The sequence below is a fragment of the Mustela nigripes genome, chromosome 3 (assembly GCF_022355385.1).
Source record: "Mustela nigripes isolate SB6536 chromosome 3, MUSNIG.SB6536, whole genome shotgun sequence".
NCBI classification, from domain to species: Eukaryota; Metazoa; Chordata; class Mammalia; order Carnivora; family Mustelidae; genus Mustela; species Mustela nigripes.
In genome coordinates, this window is record NC_081559.1 from 76,045,159 (window position 1) to 76,070,874 (window position 25,716).

At 40.8% G+C, this 25,716-nt stretch overlaps 1 long non-coding RNA gene across 1 annotated transcript; it reads left to right on the plus strand.

The window, feature by feature from the left end:
• The first annotated feature begins 509 nt into the window (after positions 1-509).
• LOC132013882 (uncharacterized) lies at positions 510-19,137 on the plus strand. Its single transcript, XR_009403133.1, has 3 exons — positions 510-756; positions 4,409-4,557; positions 18,199-19,137. It is a non-coding gene; the product is annotated as an uncharacterized LOC132013882 (long non-coding RNA).
• The last annotated feature ends 6,579 nt before the right edge of the window (positions 19,138-25,716 follow it).

The window sequence follows — 25,716 nt, forward strand, 5'->3', positions numbered from 1 at the left end:
TAAGGAGAGTCCACAACTCACAGGTCTGAGGACACTTGCTGCAGGGCGGGCCAAGTGCTCCCCACTCTCCCAGCAGCCTCCCACAGGCTAGCTCACCGTGCGGCTACTGGCGCCCTGGCTCTCCCTTGTTGGTCTTAGATGAGCTTTAGGGGAAACCTTAGGGGCGAATGGAAGACACGGCCCCAGCTGCCCAAAGAGCTGGGGATGACCTAGGGGATCCCTCCTTTCCAGGGAAGTGGAAACCTCAGTTTGCAACATCCTGTGGAATAGAGGAGATTCTTGTGGAACCAAATGTTCCAGGGCAGAAAAGGACTGAGTTTTTCACCAGCTGATACTCAAATGTGCAAAGTGCAGAAATTAGTAGACCCGTTCTTTCCCTTTCCTTCTAATAAATTCACCCCTAATCCAGTGCTTGGGATTTATATAAAGAAAAGGCCACTCCGGGATGTTGCAGAGACTTGACGAATTTCGGTCTCACTGGCTCTTAATGAGCCTCATGGCCCACAAGAGTTTGGGAGCAAACACTCCTCTGCGCGGGGAATGTCAGTCCTCCAGCGAGGGAATCTTGGCGCCGAGAGAGCCCAGGCTGGACCTCCCGAGGCGGCAGCCTAGTAGTCGGGCCAGGAGGCGAGAAGAACAAACTAGACCTAGATTGAGGCGCTTATTGTTGAGAGAGACGGGGCGAGAAAGTGAGGCCAGACTACAGTGGTGGCGGTAACGCTGGAAGAGGATGGAGTGCCGGCGCTGTGGGGTTCGGTAGGAGGCACAGTCGCCGCCCCCGCCTTATTTTCCTCTCCCTCTTTGGACTTTGTTCCGACAGTTGCACACTTTCCCCCTCCCGATTGCCTAAATTCTCGTCCTTTCCCTCTGCCCGCGCTGCCAGTTAGCGGTGCTCCTCCAGCTCCAGTCCCCACTGGGCGCTGCAGGCTGCTGAGCGGCACGCGAACCGCACGCGCGGGTAACAAAAGCGGCTTTCATGACTCACTGCCCTCGAGCAATGCCCCAAATCTGTCGCCCCCCGGGTCTCCGCTTGGAGCGCGCTGCGCGGGCCGGGCGGTCCCGGCCGTTAAAGCGGCAGCAGGAGCGCCGGCGGGAAGGGGGGCGGGAGGAGCGTGTGGCCGGGGTGGGGAGAGGGGAGTGTGCCCGGGGCGGGGAGATTGGGGGGGAGGGGGCGTGCGGTCGGGATGTAGGGAGTGGGAAGGGTGTAGCTGGCGGCGCGGGTGGGGGTGGGGTGTTCGACGCATTCACCGGGTCTAGATAAAGAGCAGGGGCAGGGCCGGCGTCCCTGGCGGTGACCTGTTTCTCGCGGAAACAGATGCTTGCTTTTGCAAAGGGAAGCTTGCGTTCAGTGAAAGAATCAAGTGTAGCCCGGGTGGCCCCACCAACCTCGAGCGGCTCCCGCGTCCTCTCCCAGCGCTTCCCAGGAGGGGGGTGTCCTGTCCCAGAAGCGGGAGGTGGTGGGAAGTTTCGGGGCGGGTGACACCGTAGGGCGCTGGGGCCGAAGAAGTCTAGGGCCAGAAAGCTGTAGATAGATATTTCATAGGCCCGGCAGCTCAGGGGCCTTTGGGAAGCCAGAGGGGAATGTTTTGGGTTCCCCCCAACTTCGCCTGCGCGGCGCCAGGTTTGCGCCTACGCCTCCGGGGAGGCCGCCGGGAGCCCAGGTCTTGGCCAGAGGCTGGAGCTGCCCGGGCTCGACAGCCAGGCGGCGGGGGGAGAGCCGGGAGCAAGAGAGAAGCTATTAAAATGCCTTGCCGTCGCCCCGAGCGCAAAACCCGTCCTCCCCAAATCTCCTGGGCTTGCGGCATAATCTTAATTAAGATAATTGATTCATATTGCACCTGCGAGAACGGAAAAAAAATTGATTCCAACCCCCAGCCCCACAAATCGCTTGGAGCTATTGGATGGAGCACAACGCGGCTGTGATTTGGGAAGTGATTTAGTACTGGGCTTCCCCAGCTAGGCCTGCCTGTGCTCTTTTATTTATTATTTACGTCCTCCTTGCCCCGCCGGGGGCTGGGTGGCTCCCCTTACGGCGCCTACAGGTCTCAGAGGGACCTTGTCTCCGATTCTCAGTCAGAAGTGAGGGGCTTTCCTTAAACCATCCAACATGCAAATCCACAATGTAAAATCAACGCGTGGCTCTAAGCATTGTGGCGGGCTAGGTCATCCAAATGATTGCCCAAGGCCTCGTGCGTTAAATGCGCTCTGTGAGTGTGCTTAAATGTACAAGTGTGTGTGAATCTGAATATGAGTGCATAAGAGATTGTTTGAATGGGAGTGTGTACATAAATGTAAGAACGTGTGTGATTGTGTGTGAATGTGAGAATGTGGGGATGTGAATGTGACTTGTACCACTGTGTGTTTTGGGGTTTGTGAGTTAAGTGTGTGTGAGTGTGTGCATTGTGTGCATGAGTGTGTATTTGTGAGGGCTCCTGTTCTTAGGTAGGGAAAGTAAACGGAGGGCGCACGTCTGTTTCAAGCGCCTTGAGCAACAGCTTGAGGTCTAAAGGGGACCGCGGGCTGGCTGGGTAACTCACGAGCGCCCCGTGTTTGCCAACCTTCGCCTTAACCGAGAGCCGCAAGCAAATAACAAGCCCCGGTAACTGGGTGTAGCTGCCCGTACCGAGAGCAGAAGAACACCGACGACGACTAAGCGTCCGCTGAACAAAGGCTGCCGCGGGGTTGGGGGAGGAGGCCCGACTAGTTCCTGGATTACAGAGAAGCCAGGCGAGCCAGGTTTAGAGCCCCAGGCAGCTTGTAGGAAAAATAGTTTCCTCAAGGTATCAGCACCGTGGACAATTCCCACTTCGCGGCCTTAAAATACTCAGTACCCAGATTCAAAAGAACCCCTTCCAGCAGCTTTTGCTTTTTCCTATTTGCCTTCTTTCACAAAACCACTGACCACCACATGCGAACTTTTAATGAGAGAGCCCTGTATATCTGCATTTAATTAGCCACCTTCTTTTCAGAATAAGTTTCCTGGAAAACTAGATATCCAGGTTTAGGGGCGAGGGAAGGGCTTATATTATCTTTTGAACTGGCAAGCCTGAAACAAAGAAATGATATATTGAGTAACTTTCAGAAAGATAGTTGCACTTGTTTGCCACACAGTATCAAAATCAAAATGAACTCTTATTTGTTTTTGCTGTGCATAGAAATAATAAAACATCTAAAACTATTTTTTAATTTTGCTTTTATTATATGAAGTATATATTTTATTGATGATATGTCTTTTTACATCACCATTACCCTTTCAACTCTCAAGTTATTTCATATTATAAACAATTTCTATTAAATTAATGGGGAAAACAAACCAACTGATGTTAAATGGCATTATTTGCCCAGATTTAGTGAGCCACATTACCTAAATACTGGATTTAGAATACTGCACTTTAAACACATTCTACCCACAACATACTGGGAAAAACCTAGCAGAGATGTAACTTAGAAGAACAAGCACCTTTGGTGATTTCAACATCTTAGAAACATATGCCACACACCCCTCCCCCTATAATTGATGTAATTTTTAAATGCTATTATTATTAGCAACTAGAATGCTTATTAAGTATTATTCAGACTTTACTGAAATGGAAAATATAATTATTTTTGATCAAGAATTTACACCTAGAGTCTCACTTTCTTTAAATAAAATGTTTTCTTCTTTAACAAATATATTTTCACCTGAATTAAATATTGATAATTTGACCTTTTATGTCTTTAACTAATCAAAAGGGGGAAATTCCAAATGGAGATCTTGGAGTTTGGCCCTGGTGGGTCTTTCTGCTTGAGTAGGCACTGAGATTAAAGGAGTCAAACTTCCTCTTTCACTGCTCTCTCTTTGCACTAATTGCTTATGCAAAAAATGCAGATTTGTATTAATTAGTAACTCCACTGATTAGTTCTGTGGTATTTTCACATAATAAATCATGCTGCAGACATGAATTTTGGCACATCACCCAGTAGTGGCTCAGGCTGTAATACAGATTTCATATTAAAATAAAATCTCTGACTAAATCTACCTTTTTGATGCAGGTACTGTGAGCAGCCACCTGCTGGGAGCACCTGCCATGGGAAATTACTTTTACTCAGTGACAAGCCACTTTTGGAGCCCAAACAGGTCAATCTGTTTATGAAGTTAGGCTCTTATAATAAATAAACAAATAAATACTTAAATTCATATATACATGCCTAAGTGACACAAAGGTGCCTAAGCTCTAGGTATTTACAAACAATGATATTATAACAGGATCTGCTTGTAATGGGACTAGATTTTAAAAATGACTTTCCAGGTTATGGAGAAATACGGCAGTCTATTTTCCTCTTGTGAGATTTTTGCTCTTTTGTGAGATACTCTGATGATCTGAGACTTTTCTCACTCATACTCGTGGACTTACTCTTTCACTAACAGGCAAGCTGGCTCTGCAAGAAGAAAGAGGGAGCAGAAAAGCGTAAGGAGAGGAGTATGAATGCTGAGAGTTATCTCAAGGGGAATTGGCACTCCCATAATCCTAATATGTGGTGAGAAGCTGTGAGGTGTGGCATCCGTAGTTGACTGATGTAAGTAAGACTAATTCTCCTCTACCCATTGGTAACTATATGAACTTTGACATAACTCTTTCTCTTTTCTTTGATAACTGTTTAATTTGATGAGGCAGATTACAACCAATATTGCCAAGATTATAAATTAGACCCTAGTGTCTGCGGTGCCCTCCACCAACCCTTAACATGTTCCTGTTTTCTAGCCACTGAAGACATCTTTCCAAGTCCCCTCAGGTGCTCTAAGCAGCTATATACTCTTTCTGGTCCATACTTATTGTTGAAAGGAATCTGTAAATTCATGCATTTTAAGAGATTAAGAGAGAGAGAGAGAGAAATGTTAATTAATTTGATTGCCTTTACCTACAGCACTGGCAAAGTAACAAGGCACAGAAAACAAAAATGAGTACTTGATATTGACATTCAGAGATGAATACAACTTAAGGGAGTTAAATTTTGGATGGAGGCTGGAGCACCATGCTCTGCTGCAGTTGTCTTAAGCAGATTACAATCTCTGCCTACCTTTGAGACTCCTGAGGTGGTCGCATACTCAGCTAGGGACAAAGGAGGGTCCAGACTCTAGGGAGGTTCTCTCTCTAACCATCATTTACTGAAACTTTCATACAGTTTGATGATTCAAGGAGAAAGCCATGCATCTTGTAGACATTTTATCTATTTATCTTAGATGTGGAGATCTTTTTTTCAAGGAACTAAAAAAATTAAGCCGAGAGGGGGATATATAATTTAAAGCAGCCCTCTATCAAATCAAATGTGGCTCCCCTGCCTTTGCATTCACTCCTGGATCCTACCTCAAATGGTTTGACATGGAAAAGATTGATCATCTCTGATGGAGGGAGGGAAGTCCTCTCTTTTCACATTAGTTCAGAGTGCTGAGATATAGAGGCTATGTAGAGAACGAGGATGGAACTAAGCAAAGACTCTAAAGTGGCTTCAGTTTATTTTTGGAGAGCTTGTCTCTTCATTCCCCTCCTTTCAGAAACTGCCTTCTTCACTGCGTAATAAATGTATTCTGCAATCTATATCAAGTGTCACTATGTGCTAAGCACTATGCTTCTAGGTGCTAGGCATACATGGAAACAGTCATTAGTCTGCTTTCTCAAAGACTTTTAGTGAAAGAGATAGACTTTCATAAGATTTACTCACAAGCAAGTACGCACTCATCTGACTTGAGATAAGTGCAGGAAAGGAAAACAAAACCCACAACTGCATAAAACTGAGGACAAAGGACTGGCAAAAGACTAATGTGGGAGGGCTCCCCACATTAACAGAGCTGAGGCCATGAGAAGAGCGCTACCCAGTGAAGGTGGCTGGTCTGGGAGAGAGTGATCCAGGCACGGGGAAGAATATATGTAAAGGGCAAGAACAGTCTCGGAAGTTTAAGAACCTAAAAACATTCACCATAACACTAAGATGAGGGATAATGAGAGGTAAGGTAGCAAAAAGAAAGACAAGTCCCAGAACCTGCTTTCCATTGAAGAGCTTTGAGCTGCTGGCCGCAGTATGAACGAAACTTGAGTAAGATTTACATTTTTAGAACATCATTTTAACCACAGTCTGGAAATATGATTGCGTAGAAGCTGGGTTGGGTAAAAAGAGGCTATTTCAGCTTTCCTAGCAGGAGAAGGTACTCGAATTAGGCTGGTTGCAGAAGAAATTAGAGAGCACATTTCGATAGACCTAGAAAGACTACCCTGAAACCACAGCCTAGTTCCACACAAATTACCCAATCGCCACTAAAAACCATGATTCTTTACAACCTTGTGGGAATATTGCTGGCTTCCTCAGAAGTAACATGCTGACTTTAATTTAATTCATTAAGAATTTATGAACCCATTAAAAATTACAGTCTAACAGTACTGCCTGCTTTGCAAAGCAGGTAGTAGAACAACCGTACACATTTAATGGGCACTTAAGACATTTCAGGTGCACTGAGTTAACAACTATGATATTCTCATTGACAGTTGAGAAAAATTGGGCTTATGTAGGTCTGGTAATATGACCAATATCAGGTCACTTGACTCCAAAGCTTGTACCTTTTAGCCACTACATTGTACCAATAAAAGAAGTTGACCAAGATCTATTTATATGTTTTGTAAACACACAGACACACACTTTAATATTGCTTCAAATAGTTTTAAGCTTGATGTTAATCATTCAATTAATCTAAAAATAATATTAATAAATACAACTATACTATAAATTGCTGAGTCTTTCTGGAAATAAGAATGGGGGAATGATAACCAGTAATTTAGTCAGCTATATTTAGCCAAGTTTTGTAGTGAACCAAATGATGAGAATAGATCAAGTTGGAGGAAATCATAGATAAGTTGTCCGACATCATAGGAATATCCATTCTCATTGAAAGCTCACACTAAATTTTGTTTTTCTTGGAAGTCCTCAAATTGTTTGGACTCTGGATGTATCTAGTTCAAAACAAGTAACACTTGTTTAATATGCTCCTACTTTGGCCTTTAATAATCAAAGATTTTTGTTTTTATTTGGAAAAACTGTCTTATTTAATTGCAGCTCAGTCCTTATTCTTTAGCAAACTCATTGTCTAAAAGCATGTACTTTCACATGGAGTTGGGCAAAGGGAAAGGCTGTGACTGACATCTCTTATTAACAAATTCATTTATTGATGAGCTTCTTAGCTTCTAAACATGAAAATATCCCCAAACTCAATGATGTGTGTTTCAATTTGGGTAGCTGACAAGGAGATACATCAAATGCATAGTTTAAAAGCAGAAAAATAAAGTATCATTTTTCCTTCTCTGAAGAAAGTCTTTGTCAGTTTTATGGAAGCCATGTTGTAAAAGTTGTCTAATTCAGAAAACACACTGGATGTGGTCTTTGGGGTTCTTTATACACCAAATGTTAGTATTTCTTAGTTTTACATACACACATATACTAATATTCCCTCTCTTCTCCCTTCTTCACACATATACGTGCATAGGTCATCTTGGAACCTTTTTCCCATTTAGCCCCTGATCTTGTTACTAAAGCCTTGCCTTCTTTCAATTCCCACATAGCTTTTCAGGTTATCCTTCAGTGTCTGAATAGACCAGCAGTTTAGGAAAAATTTCACTTAACTATAGTACATAGTCTATGGGAATTTATTTATTTATATTTATAATTGAACTGGAAAATTATTTTTTCTCATGCAACAGAATTCTTTTATTGACAATAATAGCCAAATATGATATTTTTCTATTGAAGATTATAAATCTATGTTCATAAATACTTCATTATTAGTTTTAGCAATTGGATTTTGACAGTTGTGGCTGTTGTAATTTCTTATTTTTTATTATATGAGTATCTACAAACCACTGTGTATTATTAAACATCAATATTAGTACATAAGGAAGAGAGTTCTATAAACCATTAGTTTTGAAGCAATGTACCTGGAAGTGTACCAGGGTCCGTGAGAACAGAAAGAAGGGCTCCTTAAGAATCCTGACAAATACAGCCCAGATCAACAAAAGCATTCAGCTGACTCATAGATACATGAGAAATAATAGTTTGTTTCCTTCATTTACTAAGTTTTGGGGGTAGTTTGCCATGCCGCAATAGTTAAATGTTACACTACTCTAAAAAAATTCCATTTCTTCCAGATGGCTCAGGGATCTGAATGTTTGGATTAATCAAAATATCAAAAATACTTGTTCAGGTGAGACTTTCCATCAATATCCCACACTTACAAGTATTTCAGAAGTTTTGAAATTGTAGCTATACGTCATAATAAACATTAAACTCCTATGTATGTGTTAGGGACTGTGCTAAATGATATAGAAAATTTATGTCATTTAATCCTCCACAGCTCTATGAACAGGTATTATTATATTCATACGAGTGACATTCTATAGATGAGGAGACAGAGAAGTTAAATAACTTGTTTGAAGTTATATATCTAGAAAGAGGTGGAGGTTTTTTACTTTTTACTTCTGCTTATGTTCAGATTACTTGACTACCAGTTTAATTCAGTATGAAGAACAGCAAATATTTGGGATACTTCATGGCCCACCATGTCGCGGTTCCACTTTCCCTTCAGCATTACGATTCTCTCAATTCTTCTTCTCTCTTAGCCAGCCATGCACAATCATGCAAAATCCGGGCTGCACCTTCCACCTGTAGCAGATGCAATGGACTGGTTCACTCAGCATTAATCTCGTTCCCTTTTTGCATGCTCTTCTAGAGTGAGAAGGTTGGAGAGCCACCACAAAGGAATAGATCAGAAATGTTTCCTACACTCCCTAGATGTGGTATGTGTTCTGCTATTCATATGCAGTAGGCCTTAATTTAAAACAAAGTTACATGGGGGAGTCAGAGGATAGGGGATTTATTTGGTTGGCACAAATTCCGATGCACTATTCTGAAGCCAGCAGATGTAGTGGGGCTTTTTGAGTTGTCAGCATTCTGAATTCCGAGAGGCAGTATTTTTCTTAATAACCTACTTCTGTGATACAGTTTTAGATCTCACACTTGGAATTCTCAGGCTACAGTTTTTTGTCAGGTCGCATAATATTTCTGTGTATTTTCTATAACCATTATGAAATCCACTTGAGGGGCACCTGGGTGGCTCAGTGGGTTAAAGCCTCTGCCTTTGGCTCAGGTCATGGTCCCGTAGTCCTGGGATGGAGCCCTGCGTCAGGCTCTCTGCTCAGCAGGGAGCCTGCTTCCTCCTCTCTCTGTCTGCCTCTCTTTCTACTTTTGATCTCTGTCAAAAAAAAAAAAAAAAAAACTTAACAAAAGAAAAGAAACCCATTTGTATAGATTCCAGGTAGCGTTGATATGTCATCTGTCATTAAAAATTCTTTCCTGTTTAGTAATTGGTACCAGAAGGGTTTATGGACAATAGAATATTAAAAAGGTAGAAATATGTGATCAGGAAATGAAAAACACATATATATGTATTTGGAATAAATTGGAAGATTGGAATAAATCTTTTAAGAGATGACAGTAATTCATGACACCCAACAATAAATTAGTTGGCTTTTCACCTGTGGTCACCTGGAATGAAATGCCACACTCAGTAGATACTGCAATTAACCATCCTGGGAGCACAGAATACAACGGATGAAGAGTTGGGTTGTCTGCCATTAACTACACTGAGTAACTTCAAGAAAGAACATGGACTTACTCAAGAAACAGTCAAAAAGCTAGGAATTTCTGATTTCTCTGAAAGAAACTGCAGTCATTTGTGACTACAGAACTGTTATAGCCAGATACCAAAGATAGGTTACTGAATTACAGGGTAGAGCAGTAGTGCTCAAAATTCGGTCCCTGGGTCAGTAGCCTAAGCAACTACCAGGAACTCATTAAGAAAGGCATTTCTTGGGCTTCATTCTAGAACAACTGAAACAGAAACTCTGGAGGTGGGGCCCAGACACCTATGTTTGAAGAAATCTTCAATGTGATTTTGACTCATGGTAATGTTTAAGAACCACTAAAGATTCTCAGTATTTCACCACGACCACCTGCAGATCTCTTTTGTAAAGGAGCAAAAACTGAGACTGTAATGTCAACACTGGGGAGGACTGAGATGGCTCCAATTACTCTGAATCCTTAAGTTATACTGAAAGTCTCCCCATGTCCAACTGATGTCCAATTTATAGCACCTCCTCCTGCCATATCAAGCGAGGCTGACCTGGATTGCTTAAGAGCTTGCCTGAAGTACCCAAACTGCAAGAGAGCAGAAGTTCTATTCTTGCCTCACTCATTTCACTTCTTATCGCCTCTCACTGATGAACGTGTCAGACCCCAGCAGGTGAGACAAGAGCAATGGCACACGCAGGAGACCGGCACATAATTGCAAGGTTTTGTTTGTTATTTTTCCAAATGGCTTGGCCAATGTTCAGATTCTGAACATACTAATCTAGGGAAGATAGAACACTACTTCAGATCAGACTGAGTTTAGGGATACTGTTATAATTATTAATCATTATGGATTCAAAGTGCTGATGAAGCTCTGGGGAATAGTGCTCAGAGCTTGACTAGATGTACATTCCAAAGTCACCTACATGGCATGAAGTTGAAATACAAGAAAATTTCTTGAAATGACATAGCAAAATAGTCCAGAAATCCAAAGTTTTAAGCAGAAAAGGTCAGAGTGAATTCATTATCTGCAACCTGCTTGATGACCATCTCACTATGCCTAACTATGACTAGCAGCACTGTATTATTGATTTGGGACCAATGATATCTTTTTTAAATCCCCTCTTCAGGCTGGAAAGGAAGGAGGGCAATGTTACTATTGAATGGGATCCTTGATAGCAATCGTGATGATGGGTTGACTGGCCAGGGAGCATCCTATAAAAATCAGAGCAAAGTGGAATTTTAACCACAATGTACAGTAGAGCTGGAGTGGTGATTATGGTGGTTTAGAAGAGAATTCCTTAGTGGTCTCTTAACATTTCATGGGATTCCCTAGGAATGAATTAGGTCAAATTCATAGTAACAGTAATAAAGAATGAATGATAACACCTAAAGTGGCTTATCACAAGTCACCAAAGTATCACTATGGCTTCTCACTCAATTTCTAAACTGGAGTCTATCCTCAAACCCACAGCTCTTTGAATGTAGAGGAAACCCAACCTTGAAGGAAGACCTTGTAATATTATCACAAGTACATCTTATAAATCTTTCAGCCTTCTCCAAAAGGATATTTGACTATTTACCAAGGTAACTGGGTAGTTGGAAAAGGGAAATAGTTCGTTCTTCCAGGGATGATTGTCCCCCGACCTTCAAGTAACACAGTCCAGGATGTCACTATGATCCACCTGGAAGAATGGGGGCATATGAAGGTGAGATGACAATTAGATTTTGGGGGCCAAATTCTGCTTCAATAGTACCTGTGGATCTGCAAACCCATACTGTGGGTGTTTCCACATTTCCTGCATATAGAGATGACTAAATATCCAGCTTGGCTCCTTGACCTCCAAAATGAGGATTATTGTGCAACAATGGGCCACACAAATGTCTTGAACTTCCTGACCTTATCCAAAGACAAGCTGCACAATGAGGATATTGCAGAGAAGAGTCCAGCATCGCTGGTTTGGAAAGATTAAGGTGATATGGCAGCAGCTACTAGTTGTCCCCCAATGGTTGTGCTCCCCTTTACTCTCATGGAAGCATATCTCCACATGTTAGCTAGAAAAACAGCCTCTCCAGACAGAAGTCAATATTTTTCTGACATACTTTAGCCATGTATGGCAATGTGACTAAATTTTGGTCAATGGGACATGAATAGGAGTGATAAGAACAATTTCTGGGGATCTTGTCATCATAATGAAGTGATATAGCCACCCCTTCTCCTTTTCCCCTTTGTGCCAACTAGAAGGCAGACCAAGGCACCTCCCTAGAGACAGTGTGAGGATAAGACAAAAGAAGCTGGGTGACTAAGCCTACATCATGCCAGCTATACTTACATAAGGACTTGTATTTAATGAGAAATAAATGTTTAACTTGTTAATGCCTCGATCACCCTGGATCTCTCTCCAGCAAATGAATCCATGTGCTAACAAATTTAGGTAGTGATTCCTGTCGTATCTCCATACGAAAACAAAAACAAACTTTTTTTTTCTAGTTTGTGCAGATGATCAATCAGTCTTGGAGAATGTCAGTGAGTTACTATAAATTTAAACAAGTGATGATTTTAAATATAGATGCTATATCATGTGATCTCTTTAGTAAGTTAACACAGCCCTTATACCTGGTAGCCAGTTACCATTCTGATAATTTTTTTTTTTTAAATCCTGATAAGCAAAGAACAGCAGAAATAGCTTGCCTTGACACATTCTATTTCAGGTACTTTAGCCTTCAAGGACTGTGATCATCTCACTCCTCTGTAGAACGTCATGCTGGTCTACTATGTCAATGACGTTTATGTTGTTACCTGTGGAATGTAGGAATTGACAGATACTCTAGATGCATTAAGAAAGTTCATACATGTCAGAGGATGGGAAGTAAATTCAAGGAAAATTTAAGAGACTGATACCTCAGTGAAGATTACATTCAATGATGGGGGACACATTGAGATACTTCTTTTGAAGTAAAGGGTCATTTTCTTCATTGTGCATCACCTACTCCTAAGGTTATTATGCAAGTTTTTAATCCAAAATTCTTAAATTGGATCAAACAAATTAAGTTGAAGAGGAAAGGAAGGTAAATAAAGTCAGGGTTCTTATCTATATTGGACCAACTTTGGAAATGTTTTTGGTAGTTATGAACAGCTTGGACGCATGAATTGAAAGAGACCTTATGCTCTGCATAGCTTAAATAAATTGTAGACGATATGGGAAAAGGAAACCATAAGTGATTTGCAGTATGAAGAAATGTATTATATGCAAAGGTAGAAGTAACTTTAACAAATGTGGGATACAAAAGTCAAAGATGCAAGGAGGAAGTATGCTTGGTGAAATAAAATGAGAAATTAGATAAGCAGAATAAATTAAGAGAAACTATTCATATATAAGATTTTTTAAAAAGAAGTGAAGAAACCCTCATACTTTGCTTTTGGGAATATAAAATAATACAGCCACTGCAGAAACAGTCTGGTGGTTTCTCAAAAAGTTCATTACCATGTGTCCCAGCAATTTCACTCCTAGGTATATCCCCAAGAAAATTGAAAAAGTATGTTCACACAAAAACTTTACACAAACATTCATTGTAACATTTGTAAAAAACAGAAACAACTCAAGTGTCCATCACCTAATAAATAGATAAATAAATGTGGTATATCTACACAATAGAGTATGATGCAGTTATAGAAAGTAGTAAGTATAGGTAGATGCTACAACACGGTTAGACCTTAAAGACATTATACTAAGTGAAAGATGTCAGATGCAAAAGGGCATATGTTATATAATTCTATTTATTAAAAAAATGTCACAAACAGGCAAATCTATAGAGAAAGAAAGTTGTTTCATAGTTTCCAGGGTTTGGGAAGAGGTAAAATGTGAATGGGTACAGAGTTTCTTTTGGGGATGATGAAAATACACTGGTATTAGATAGTAGTAATTGTTGCACAGCCTTGTGAATATACTAAAAACCACCACTGGATCACTGGATTATACACTTTAAAATGGTGAATTTTGAGGCATCTGGGTGGCTTACTTGGTTAAGTGTCCAATTCTTGATTTTGTCTCAGGTCATGATCTCGGGGTCCTGGGATGGAGCCCCGTGTCCGGCTCCACACTCAGCAGGGAGTCTTCTAGAGGTTCTCTCTCTCTTGTCTTCTCCCTTCGCCCCTCCCCCAGCTCTCTCTCTCTCTCTCTCTCTCTCTCAGGCTCTCTAAAATAAATAAATAAATCTTAAAATAAAATGGTGATTTTTATAGGATGGGAATTATATTTCAGTTTAAAGAAGTGTAAAATGCATTGCAACATTTCATTTCTTGCTTTGTGTGATACCATAAGTTTATCATTTTCCTCCCACCTCTTTGGTCACTCTTTATAAGTTATTGTGCACATTTTTCTTCTTTGGCCATTCCTTAAATCTTGGTTTTTCTCAGGGTTCTTTTCCAGGCTTTCTTCTGTTTTCTTCTTACCTAATCACTGCCTTAGGTTGCAAAACAGTCATTGCTTTGAACAGATCTGATACGTACAAATATTATTGACTGTGGCTTAGTTAAATAACACCAGTATCCCAATAACATGGTTCAAATTTCAGTTATATTATATATGAACTGTAGTTGCATAAAATATAAAATTCACAGCCAGCTCCACAAGCCCCAGAGAAGTAACAGACACACATCAGTGACCAACCACACCCCCTCTTTCAAAATCTGTTGATGGTTGGCCATTACGTACCAGTTATTTAGTCATGCACAAACACCAAGACCCAGAGCTGGGTCGCCTCCTTGTCGCTCAGGGATAAACCCACATGATATTTTTTACAAAAACGAATAAAAGAAAAACCTGAAAGTGCAACAAAGAAATTAAAGGTGATAACACTGGAAGTAAAATAGGATGTGACTAGGAGATTTGGGAGGAGACAGCAGAGCAAAGATAGGACATGTCCTGGTCTGCATGAAGCCAATGAATGCAACATCAGAGAAAGTTCAAGGAACCAAAGAAAAACAAGGTAAAGTGGCTTCAACACTGTTTAAGTTGTTCTTAGAACAGAAATCCACTAAATGGTCGAAAAGGAGTGTTTATTTTTACTTTGAAGACTGTAATGAAAACACACATTGAATCAGTTTAAACAGCATTTAGGCCAAACACTGAAGTGAGGTGTTACATTGAAAGAAAACAGTAATTATGACCAAATAAGAACCTTTTACTGCCAGTAAAGGCTGATTTCATTGTTTCAGAAATTGGCATGACTTTGCAGAATTCAAAGTGAAAGTAAATAGAGTTATAAAAGAAACAGCCCCCTGTAGGAGTATTGACACTGGTCACCGTCCAAGAGACTAGACTTGCAGCCATGGGACCATCAGGAAGAAAAATGTACTGACATAAATGAGGAGAGTTGTTGGGATAACAAGAATGATGTCCCAGAGGAAGCAACAGGGGCAAAAATCCTCAAAGGAAAGGAAATCATGGAGAATTTCATGGTATAGAAAGTACAAAAGATTGGGGCACCTGGGTGTCTCAGTGGGTTAAGCTTCTGCCTTTGGCTCAGGTCATGAGCTCAAGGTCCTGGGATCGAGCCCCGCATCGGGCTCTCTGCTCAGCTGGGAGCCTGCATCCCTCTCTCTCTCTCTATCTGCCTGCCTCTCTGCCTACTTGTGACCTCTCTCTCTGTCAAATAAATAAATAAAATATTTTTTTAAAAAAAAAAAGGTACAAAAGAGAAAATGTTGGAAGCTGATCCAAATGTAGAAAGGAATACAAGAGTTCACCAAGGCCTAGAAAAGACACTCTGTTTCTTAGGTTACATCATAACAAGAAGGTAAAAATTACTCAAACTCCTTTTGATACATTTTGTACAAAGAAATAAAACTTTAATTCTCAATGTTTTTAATGTTGAAAATTTCAGTGTACTAATAAATATCAATTTTATTATTATTTTTATTTCCTAACCATAAGAGTTTTTAATGTTTTGAAAATAATATATTTTTTGAAGATTTACATAGTTCTTTTGGAGAGACAGAGCATAAACGCACATGCAAGTGCGGGTCAGGCAGAGGGAGAGAGAAAATCTCAAGGAAAGTCCCTACTAAGTGCGGAGTCCGAGGCACTAGGGGCTCAGTCTCAGGACCCTGACTGAGATCATGACCTGAGCCAGAACCAAGAGGTTAACTGACTGAGCCACCCAGGTGCCCCAACAAGAACATTTTAAAGGTCACAGACCACTGTAATTTTCTTACTGATTTTTAAGATCTGTATAGTTTTTGCTTGAAAGAGCATTTTTTTTAAAAGATTTTATTTATTTATTTATTTGACAGACAGATCACAAGTAGGCAGAGAGGCAGGCAGAGAGAGAGAGGAGGAAGCAAGCTCCCCACTAAGCAGAGAGCCTGATGCGGGGCTCGATCCCAGGACCCTGAGATCATGAGCTGAGCCAAAGGCAGAGGCTTTAACCCACTGAGCTACCCAGGCGCCCCAACTTGAAAGAGCATTTTTATGGTCTCATGCTACCACGCAAAGTGAGGACTGCCTGTACTTGTTATATTGCAGATATAAAAATTTCAAACTGTCTTAAGAAGAAAAAGGTATATATATATATTTTAGCTCACATAATTTAAATGTCCAAGATTAGGTCTTCCTTCAGGCATGGCTAGATTCAGGGCTGAAATGACATTAAAAAGAAAAGCTTTCTTTATCTTGAATCTGTGTGTTTGCTTCTTAGGCTCTGAGTGATTCTCACTCTCATGGTGGCAAGATGGCTGCAGTAGCCTTAGTTCCATATTTTTCTAGGCTCTAGACCAATGGATAGAGCAGAAGAAGCTTTTTTTTAAAAGAAGTATTTCCATTATGAGTCCTTCAGTTCCCACTTAACGGCTGCCAATCCTCCACTCTAATCATTGTGACCTTCTGCTAGACCTCAACCTAGGTCTCACATTCTACCCTTGGAGTGGGAGGGGAATTCCCCACCCAAACCACACACTGTTGATGAGAGTGTACAAAGCATTCAAAAGAATACCAAGGGAAATATGTTGGCAGACAAACCATAAATGTCCATGCATACTCATTGTTAAACAACTCTTACAGCTTTTTTTTTTTTTAAAGATTTTATTTATTTGACACAGAGAGATCACAAGTAGGCAGAGAGAGAGAGAGAGAGAGAGGAGGAAGCAGGCCCCCACCTAGTGAGAGCCCGATGCGGGACTTGATCCCAGGACCCTCAGATCATGACCTGAGCCAGAGGCAGAGGCTTAACCCACTGAGCCACCCAGGTGCCCCAACTCTTACAGCTTTAATTACCCTCCCTATGAGAGGGGCTCCAGGATGTCTCCAGAAATTAGAACCTTTGTTTCCAACTCCTTGCTAGACAATTTCCCTTGGATTTGCTGCAATCACCTGAAAATCAGTGTGTCTGATGGCGAACCCTTACTTTCCTCACCCTCAACCCCAGCCAAACCGGAGTCTCTTCTTTGTTCCCTACCTCAAAGAATGTCAACACCCTCTGTCCCAGTTTATCACACTAGCAACCTGGGGCACAGGTTGACTTCTGACTCTCCCTCATACTTGACTAAAATCGATTACCAACAAATTTTTATCTCTACTCCTGATATCCTTAAAATCAACCCATTTCTTTCCATTTATATTTCTCTTACCCCATTTCAGCTCTCATCTTTACTTTTGAAGTCATCACAGTGATAACCTCTTCTAACTTGATACCTACAATTTTTTTTTTTATTGTGGCAAAAACAGATAAGCTACGATTTACCTTTCCAACCATTTTTAAGTGTACAACCTAGTGGCATTCAGTACATTCATACTGTTGGGCAACCATCACCACCATCTATCTCCAGAACTCTTTTCATCTTACAAAACTGCAACTCCATACCCATTAAACAATAACTCCTCATTCTCCACCCACCCGAAGCCGCTGCCAACCATCATTCTACTTTCTGTCTTAATGCTCCTGACTACCCTAAATACTTCATGTAAATGGCAAGAAAGACATTGCTTGTCTTCCTGTGGCTGACTTATTTCACTTAGCACAATGTCCTTGAGCTTCATCTATATTGTAGCAAATGTCATGATTTTCTTCCTTTTTAAGGCAGAATAATACCCATTGTGTATACACCACATTTTGTTTATTCATTCGTCTGTCAATGGATACTTAGGTTGTTTCCACATTTTAGTTCTTGTGAATAGTGCTGCTATGAACATGAATACACAAATACCTCCTTGAGATGTTGCTTTAATTCTTTTCCAGAAGTGGAATTGCTGGATCCTATGGTCCTTCTAATTTAATTTTTGGGGGAAACTTCATATTGTTTTCCATAGTGGCCACATCATTTTACATTCCCACTGACAGAGTGTAAGAGTTCCAATTTTTCCACATTCTTGCCAACACTTGTTATTTTGTTGTTGTTGTTTTAATAGTATCCATTCTAATGGACGTGAGGTGCCAGCATCAGTTTTTGTCATCTAAGTGTTTTTCATACAGTAGTGAGAATGATTTTTAATAAATACAAGATGATCATGTCACTACCCTGTTTAATGTTTTATCTATTTATTTGAGATACAGGGAGAGAGAGAGTGAGAGAGAGAGAAGACAACCAGGGGGAAGAGGGAGAAACAGCCTCCTCACCCAGCAGGGAACCTGAGGCGGGTTCCATCCCAGTGTACTGGCTGGCATCATGACGCAAGCCGAAGACAGACTCCGAACCAACTGAGCCACCCAGGCACTCCCACTACCCTGTTTAAATCCCTTAGTAGCTCTTCATTACCTTCAGACTAGTCTGGCCCCCTTCATATTCTCAGGAAACCCATCATGTCTTCTTCCCTTGCTTACTTTCCCAGCCTCCCCTTTCCACTTCTCCCTTTTCCACCTCCTCTTCCTTTCTAACTTGCTTTCTACTTACTACATACATGCACAGTCTGAATTGGCCACTCTGAAATATGTTCAGGTCTGTGAAAATGCATTTCCCCTCATGTCTAATATCTTTCTTCTGTTAGACACCCTTTCCTCCTTGTCAGCTGGCTGGCTCTTGCTTGAGGTCTCAGAATAGACAGCATTTTCTCCAGAAAAATGTCTTTGATTAAATTCCTCTGCCCAAGTTATATCAGCACCCCTAATATGTGCTCCCAGAGCACTCTATCCTTTCCTTAACATAGCACTTTACCACATTCTATAATTGCCTGTTTATGTATCATACTTTTCTCTATCCTGCACCATCTAATATGTGGCTCTTAAATGATAAATTATAACTTATTGTGACTGAGAAAATGAGTTCCTAACTTTATTTAATTTAGTAAGCTTCAATTTTAGAAAATAATATTCAAATCAGTTATTGTAAAAATATATTTGGAATTAGTTGTATATGTGAATCTACTTTTTCAACTCTAAGTTTATTAAATCTATATACAGGTCTAAATATAAATAAGAAGTAAGCATCTTAATTGAGATGTCTTCTAGTATAACATATTCTCTGTATTTCAAAGATTTGGTGCAAAATAAAGAATGCAAAATATCTTATGACTCTATATTGATTACATATTAAAATGCTTATATTTTGATAGAATGGTTTAAATAAATTCTTAAAATTAACCTTGCTTGTAATTCAATTATTTCAATGTAGCTACTCGAAATTTTTAAATTATATATGTGGCTTACCTTATATTTCTGTTGGACAGCACAGACCTCTACTGTGAGTTCTGTGAGCACAAGAATCTTGATGGTCTTATTCACTTACTTAAAAAAGCTTTTGTAACATTCACCATGTATCAGGTATTATTCTAGAATTACTTAAAATTTGCATGCATTAACTTTTAAAATCCTTATAACGATCTTTTAAGTATTATCATTATCCACACTTTACATATGAGGAAATTCATATAAAAAGATTAACTTAACTAACTGAAGGTCACAGAGCTGACCTTGTGAAGCTAGTCTGTAGGGGTCCAGCATCCATCCTTTCAATAACTTTGCTATGCTGTCTCTTGTTCAGTCTTTTATTACAGCTGTCTAAAGAAATAGTTACGACCCAACTTTTTCAATTAACAACATGCAAATATTCTTCTTTAATTAATGAATCTGATTATTCAAAAAGCATTAATTGAGCGGTGCCTGAGCGGTGCCTGGTTGGTGACAACCTGGATGTCAATGAAACAAAAAGAAAGCTTTTAAAGAAAGTCTGTCTAGTGGTGATGATAACAATATGAGGCAATGATAACACAACATTGTATTAGATGAACAACTATACAGTACCAATGCACTCTTTGAGAACCTATAAAATTGCACGTTCCTCAGCTGGGAGATGAGGGATGTAATGGGAAGAGTTAGCTAATGGCAGTAAGTGAAAGTGGTTGGTGAAACAAATATTAAGCAAGGGAGAGAAGACAATCAGATGAAAGAAATAGCTGGTGTTTGCCACTGCCGTGGTTTAATCCAAATGGATAACAAGTTCAGATTTCTCTCCATGAAAGATCACTCTGGATAAGATGGGAGAAGATCTCAGGAGGAAGGAACTCTGACTTAAAGCATAGAAACAATGAGCAGGAGTCTGTTGCTGTTGTCCTGAGCAGGATGATAATCACTTACGCTAAAGTGGGGGTAGTGGTGAGGCAGACATATTTCAGAGATATTTATGGCATAGAATAGACCCAGCCTGATGCTTGATTGGAAGAAGTTTGGAGTTTGTTGCAAATGCTACATATTACTTAATTAACATCTATTTTTCTCTTTCTTCCTGGTTCTCTGAAGTGCCAGTGTGCCCATCCTGAGGCGACGGATCTTGACTGGGGTAATCCAATCATAGTAGTCCTGTTGTTGATTTTCTCAGTCTCATTTGGAGCTGGGTTAGTCTGTTCTGACCAATAAACCAGAAAGAGAAATCTGCTAGGAGGTTCTTCAGGGAAAGCTTTTTTTTTTCCTGGTGGAAGGGACTCATGCCTGTTGCCATGTCTTTCCACTTCTGTTTTCCTTGAAAAAGAAAAAATGCAGCTCTCTCTCAATCCCAGTGGGGAACACCAAGTAAACTGCAGAAGTAACGCTGGGTGTTTTCCAGCTACTATATCAATACCACAGCCACCTACCTTGAACCTACTTGTTATGTGAGAAAATGAAGTGATATCTTGTAAGCTGCTATTAATAAAGGATGTAAAAATTGTCTACTGCTTGTAGCTGAACATGTGCCTCTTTGATATTAGGTGAAATGAGAGCTATAAAGGCTTTTTCTGGTTTCTGACTTAGGCAACTGGGTGAGTGGTTCAGGGAAGCCTGGGGGCAAAATGGAAGTCTGTTGGACTAAAGATGTTCTATGCTAAGTGTAATAGATGTGGGTATAACCAAGGGACACATAGAACATCCAATATGCATGTTCAAAACACGAGAGAGTTCTAGCTGGCTTGGAGACTCACATTTCTGAATCATTGGCTATTAACATAATGGAGCAATTCATTTAGGAAGATAAAAATATAATAAAAGAAAACCATATTGCGTATAAAATTATACCTTTCAAATATAAATAAGGCATCTAATCGCCAGCCTTATCCCAAGATATGTAGGGTTCCGGTGCTGGGATGTTATCTGGCTGCCTAATTTGCATATGAAACACGTGGGAAAGAAGGAAATCCAGTGGCAATATCTTTTTTTTTTTTTTTAAATTTCTTTTCAAGTGGTGATGCAACATGGGAGCTTAAGTGGGTAGAAGAAGAATCAATGAAACAAGATGGAATTGGGAGGGAGACAAACCATAAGTGACTCTTAATCTCACAAAACAAACTGAGGGTTGCTGGGGGGAGGGGGGTTGGGATAAGGGGGTGGGATTATGGACATTGGGGAGGGTACGTGCTTTGGTGAGTGCTGTGAAGTGTGTAAACCTGGTGATTCACAGACCTGTATCCCTGGGGATAAAAATATATGTTTATAAAAAATTAAAAATTAAAAAAAAATTTCTTTTCAGCGTAAGAGTATTCATTGTTTTTGCACCACACCCAGTGCTCCATGCAATACGTGCCCTCCCCAATACCCACCACCTGGTTCCCCCAACCTCCCACCCCCCCCCCTTCAAAACCCTCAGATTGTTTTTCAGAGTCCATAGTCTCTCATGATTCACCTCCCCTTCCAATTTCCCTCAACTCCCTTCTCCTCTCCATCTCTCCATGTCCTCCATGTTATTTGTTATGCTCCACAAATAAGTTAAACCATATGATAATTGACTCTCTCTGCTTGACTTATTTCACTCAGCATAATCTCTTCCAGTCCCGTCCATGTTACTACAAAAGTTGGGTATTCATCCTTTCTGATGGAGGCATAATACTCCATAGTGTATATGGACCACATCTTCCTTATCCATTCGTCCGTTGAAGGGCATCTTGGTTCTTTCCACAGTTTGGTGACCGTGGCCATTGCTGCTATAAACATTGGGGTACAGATGGCTCTTCTTTTCACTTCATCTGTATTTTTGGGGTAAATACCCAGTAGTACAATTGCAGGGTCAGAGGGAAGCTCTATTTTTAATTTCTTGAGGAATCTCCACACTGTTCTCCAAAGTGGCTGCACCAACTTCCAGTGGCAGTATCTTGATGAAGGTTCCCTAAAAGCAGGTCCCAAGACAAAACCCAAGTAGTTATTTGTGACGTTATCCTAGGAAACATAGGTAGGGGAATGGAGATATGATTAAAAAAATAAATAAAGTTAGTAAAGAAGGCATTATAAGGCACTTACTACAGTGGGAAACTGAAGCTCATGCTGCTGGAGGAGTCATGGGGCCATTGTAGAACACATGCCTCCGAGATAGTCCACCTGAGTTTGAAAGAGCTGGGGTAGGAATACCAATTTCACACTCTCCCCAGCCCCCTGCTTTACTGAAGTGTAAGTGACAACACTGTAAGATATTTAATGTTGTATATACCAACTCCTATCCATCACTGGTGAGGGTGCGTGCCTGCCGTGCACGTGGGCCAAGCTATGCTATGAGATGCTGATGCTGGCAGCCAACAGTCTGGCCTACGTGAACCCTAATGGCAAGTTCTTGGGGGCTATGGGCAGGGCAACAACAGCATCTAAGGGAAGGCCATGGGATACAAATGGGGGCAGCCAGAAAGAAGCAAGAAGAGTCGAAATAAAAGAGGAGTTAGAGCTGAAGGGAACTTTCTGAACCGGGTATCTACAGTGACTTAGAGCATTCCAGCAGCTATGGTCACCAGCAAGAAGGAGTTATTAGAAGAAGTAACCTGACCTAAACATAAGGGACACTAAGCCACTGAAATGAAATTTGGTGGCATTTGGAGAGCCACTTCTGCTTTTCCTACTAACTCTTCATTTTGAGTAGACTAAAATTGCATCTTCCCCTCTTAAAAAAATAATAATCCTTGAGAGAAAAATGAAACAAAATGACAAAAAAAAAAAAACAAAGCAAAACACTGTTCACTGCTAAAATATTTTGCTCCATCCTTTTTAGTGGAAGGAAGATTTTCAATATTCTCTTGAGACCTTGAAAATTCATCTTTTTTGGTGCTAATTTGTCAGTAGGTGATTTATCTTAGGTTCAATGCCAGTATACTGACAATCCTCAATGTTTAAATGATCTTCCTATGCCAGAAAATGCTACTAAATTCCTGGAAGGACTAGTACCTTGGGATGTGAATTATAAGGAGCCAGAGGAGTGCCTCATTTGTAATCAGAAATGAAAATACCTTGCGGGCGGTCTTATCTTTCACGGTTTGCTCATGAATTTTGTTTTTGAGAACCAGGGAGTCTATATGCAATGAATTATTTCTCATTGTGTCTGGACATTCAGCATGTAGGGATTCAGAAGAGGATCATACAAAAGTGGGGGCTCATGTACCCTGGAGACTTAGGATTCCTCAGGTCCCCATGACCCAGCACTTTGCACAACGTTTAACACCAAGGTCAAGCTTTTTCAGAGGCTTTCCACTGATGCAAATAACCCCTGAATATGACACCAGATCTGAGAGTTGGTTGATCCAGGAATACTTTCTTCCAGAGAGAATACATGATGTTAGATCTGGTTATAAAACACAAAGAAATTTAATTGGCTGTTTTGGAACATGTTACGTATTTCTTGTAATAGCCCATCTGGCATGGCGATGTTTGAAATGCCATTGCAGGATGACATGATGCTGGTCCTTCCTCTGGCATAAAACCCGGTATATGTGGAACACATTGTAAGCACTGCAGGGAAAGACTTCTTTTTTTCTATGGAAAATCACAGTTCTTTGCTGCACAATGCCCTGAGTGCTGAGTACACACAACTTTTTTTTTAAGAGCAAATACAAAAACTCTTAATTTATTCTCTCTGAATAACTTTCCCCCAAATGGTGGTGAGAACATAGCAAAATCATGTACAAGTTAAGTAACTGTGATAAACAGCTTCTAGAAAGCTGTGAGTCAAGTACGAGCACTAGAATATGCATTGTTTTCAGGCAGAAATTGTCATAATTGAAAGAATTATTGAGCCATATCTACTATAAGCTTCCCAGTTTCCTGCTTGAAAAAATACCGCATATAACAAACAAAGCTAAAACATAAATAAAAACACCAGACCGACAAGGCTGGCACTTGGCAGAGTCGGGGAACCAGAAGCCTGAGGCCCAGGCCCGCCCTTGTCCTCTTTGGACCCCTCCAGAACTGTCCTCAAGGACATGAAGAGTTTGTTTTGAAATATATTTTTTTAAAGATTTAATTTACTTATTTGACAGAGAGAGAGAGAGAGAGATCACAAGTAGACAGAGAGGCAGGCAGAGAGAGAGAGAGAGAGAGAGAGAAGCAGGCCTCCTGCTGAGCAGAGAACCCCATGTGGGCCTCCATCCCAGGACCCTGGGATCATGAGTTGAGCCGAAGGCAGAGGCTTTAACCCACTGAGCCACCCAGGTGCCCCTGTTTCAAAATATTTGCCAGACAGCCAGTCCACTCCTCCCCTGCTGCCTAAAATGATGCTGACTTCCTTTTAATAACTGAGTATTCAAATTTTTACCTACCTGGTGAGACCGATAAATTTATATTCTGGTTCAAAAGGAAAAAGGGAAAATTTAAAAAGAGAGAAGAAAAGGGCAAGATTCACACTTTTACAATTCATTTTAAACATAAATCCTGGCCCAAAGTCCTGTATTTGGGAAGATGACAGAAAGACAAAGGAGGGCCCGTCACTGCAAAACTTCTCTTTTGCCTCTTCTAGCCACCCAGAAACTCAAGCCCAGGACCTTCCCTGACTCACAGTCCACCCTCCATGTACTTTCAGTGCCTAGCTCTCTTCTCCAAATCTCCTCTATGGGAAGGTATTAATCTACGCTAAATCATAAATAAATATACACTAAAGCATAAATAGATCCATGTATATTCACACCTCCAGGTAATGTGTTTGCATTTTAATAGGAGCCTTCTGGAAAGAACGCATTTTACCCGAGGAATAATTCAAATGGTGGGAATTGTGAGTAACACAGCAGACCATTGAACGAGAAGGCAGATCTTTCTGCAGCTAAGGAACTTCCCTCTGAGCTTGGGAATCCATCTCTTCTCTACCAAGGCTGCTCCTGTCCCAGAGGGAGACTTCACCTCCTCTCTGAAGGGGGCCTTTTGCAAGTTGCTCACTGCATCACACCCATGAGAAACAGCCTGGGCAAGGAATGACCAGGGCCTTGCAATGTTGGCATAACCAGCAAGAATGTCCGGGGATGCTCAGGGACCACCGAGGTTTGTTTCTTCTAACAAAGCCTGCTTCGTTTTCTTCAACCCAGAAATTCCCAACACGCTTCACCAAACAATAGCATTTGGTAGAACATATTTTGAGGAAGCCGATTTGTATTTGTTCATGCTTTTGGACTCCCCATGGTGGGCGTGGGTCAGTGTTTCATTTTAGGTTCCTCCATGGTTTTTTAAAATTTATTGTAATAGTATCCATATAAGGGAGTGTTTGCCCAACATGGGACCAAGCAGGCAGTTTCTTTTTTAGGATTTACCACTTCCTTGCAATCACGTTGTCTTTGAACCAAGTCTAGGACTTATATATTCTGATTTTTTTCTGGTCAGGATGTGGGGTAATCACTTCTAAAACCAAATAGGAATGACTGTAGATTTCCC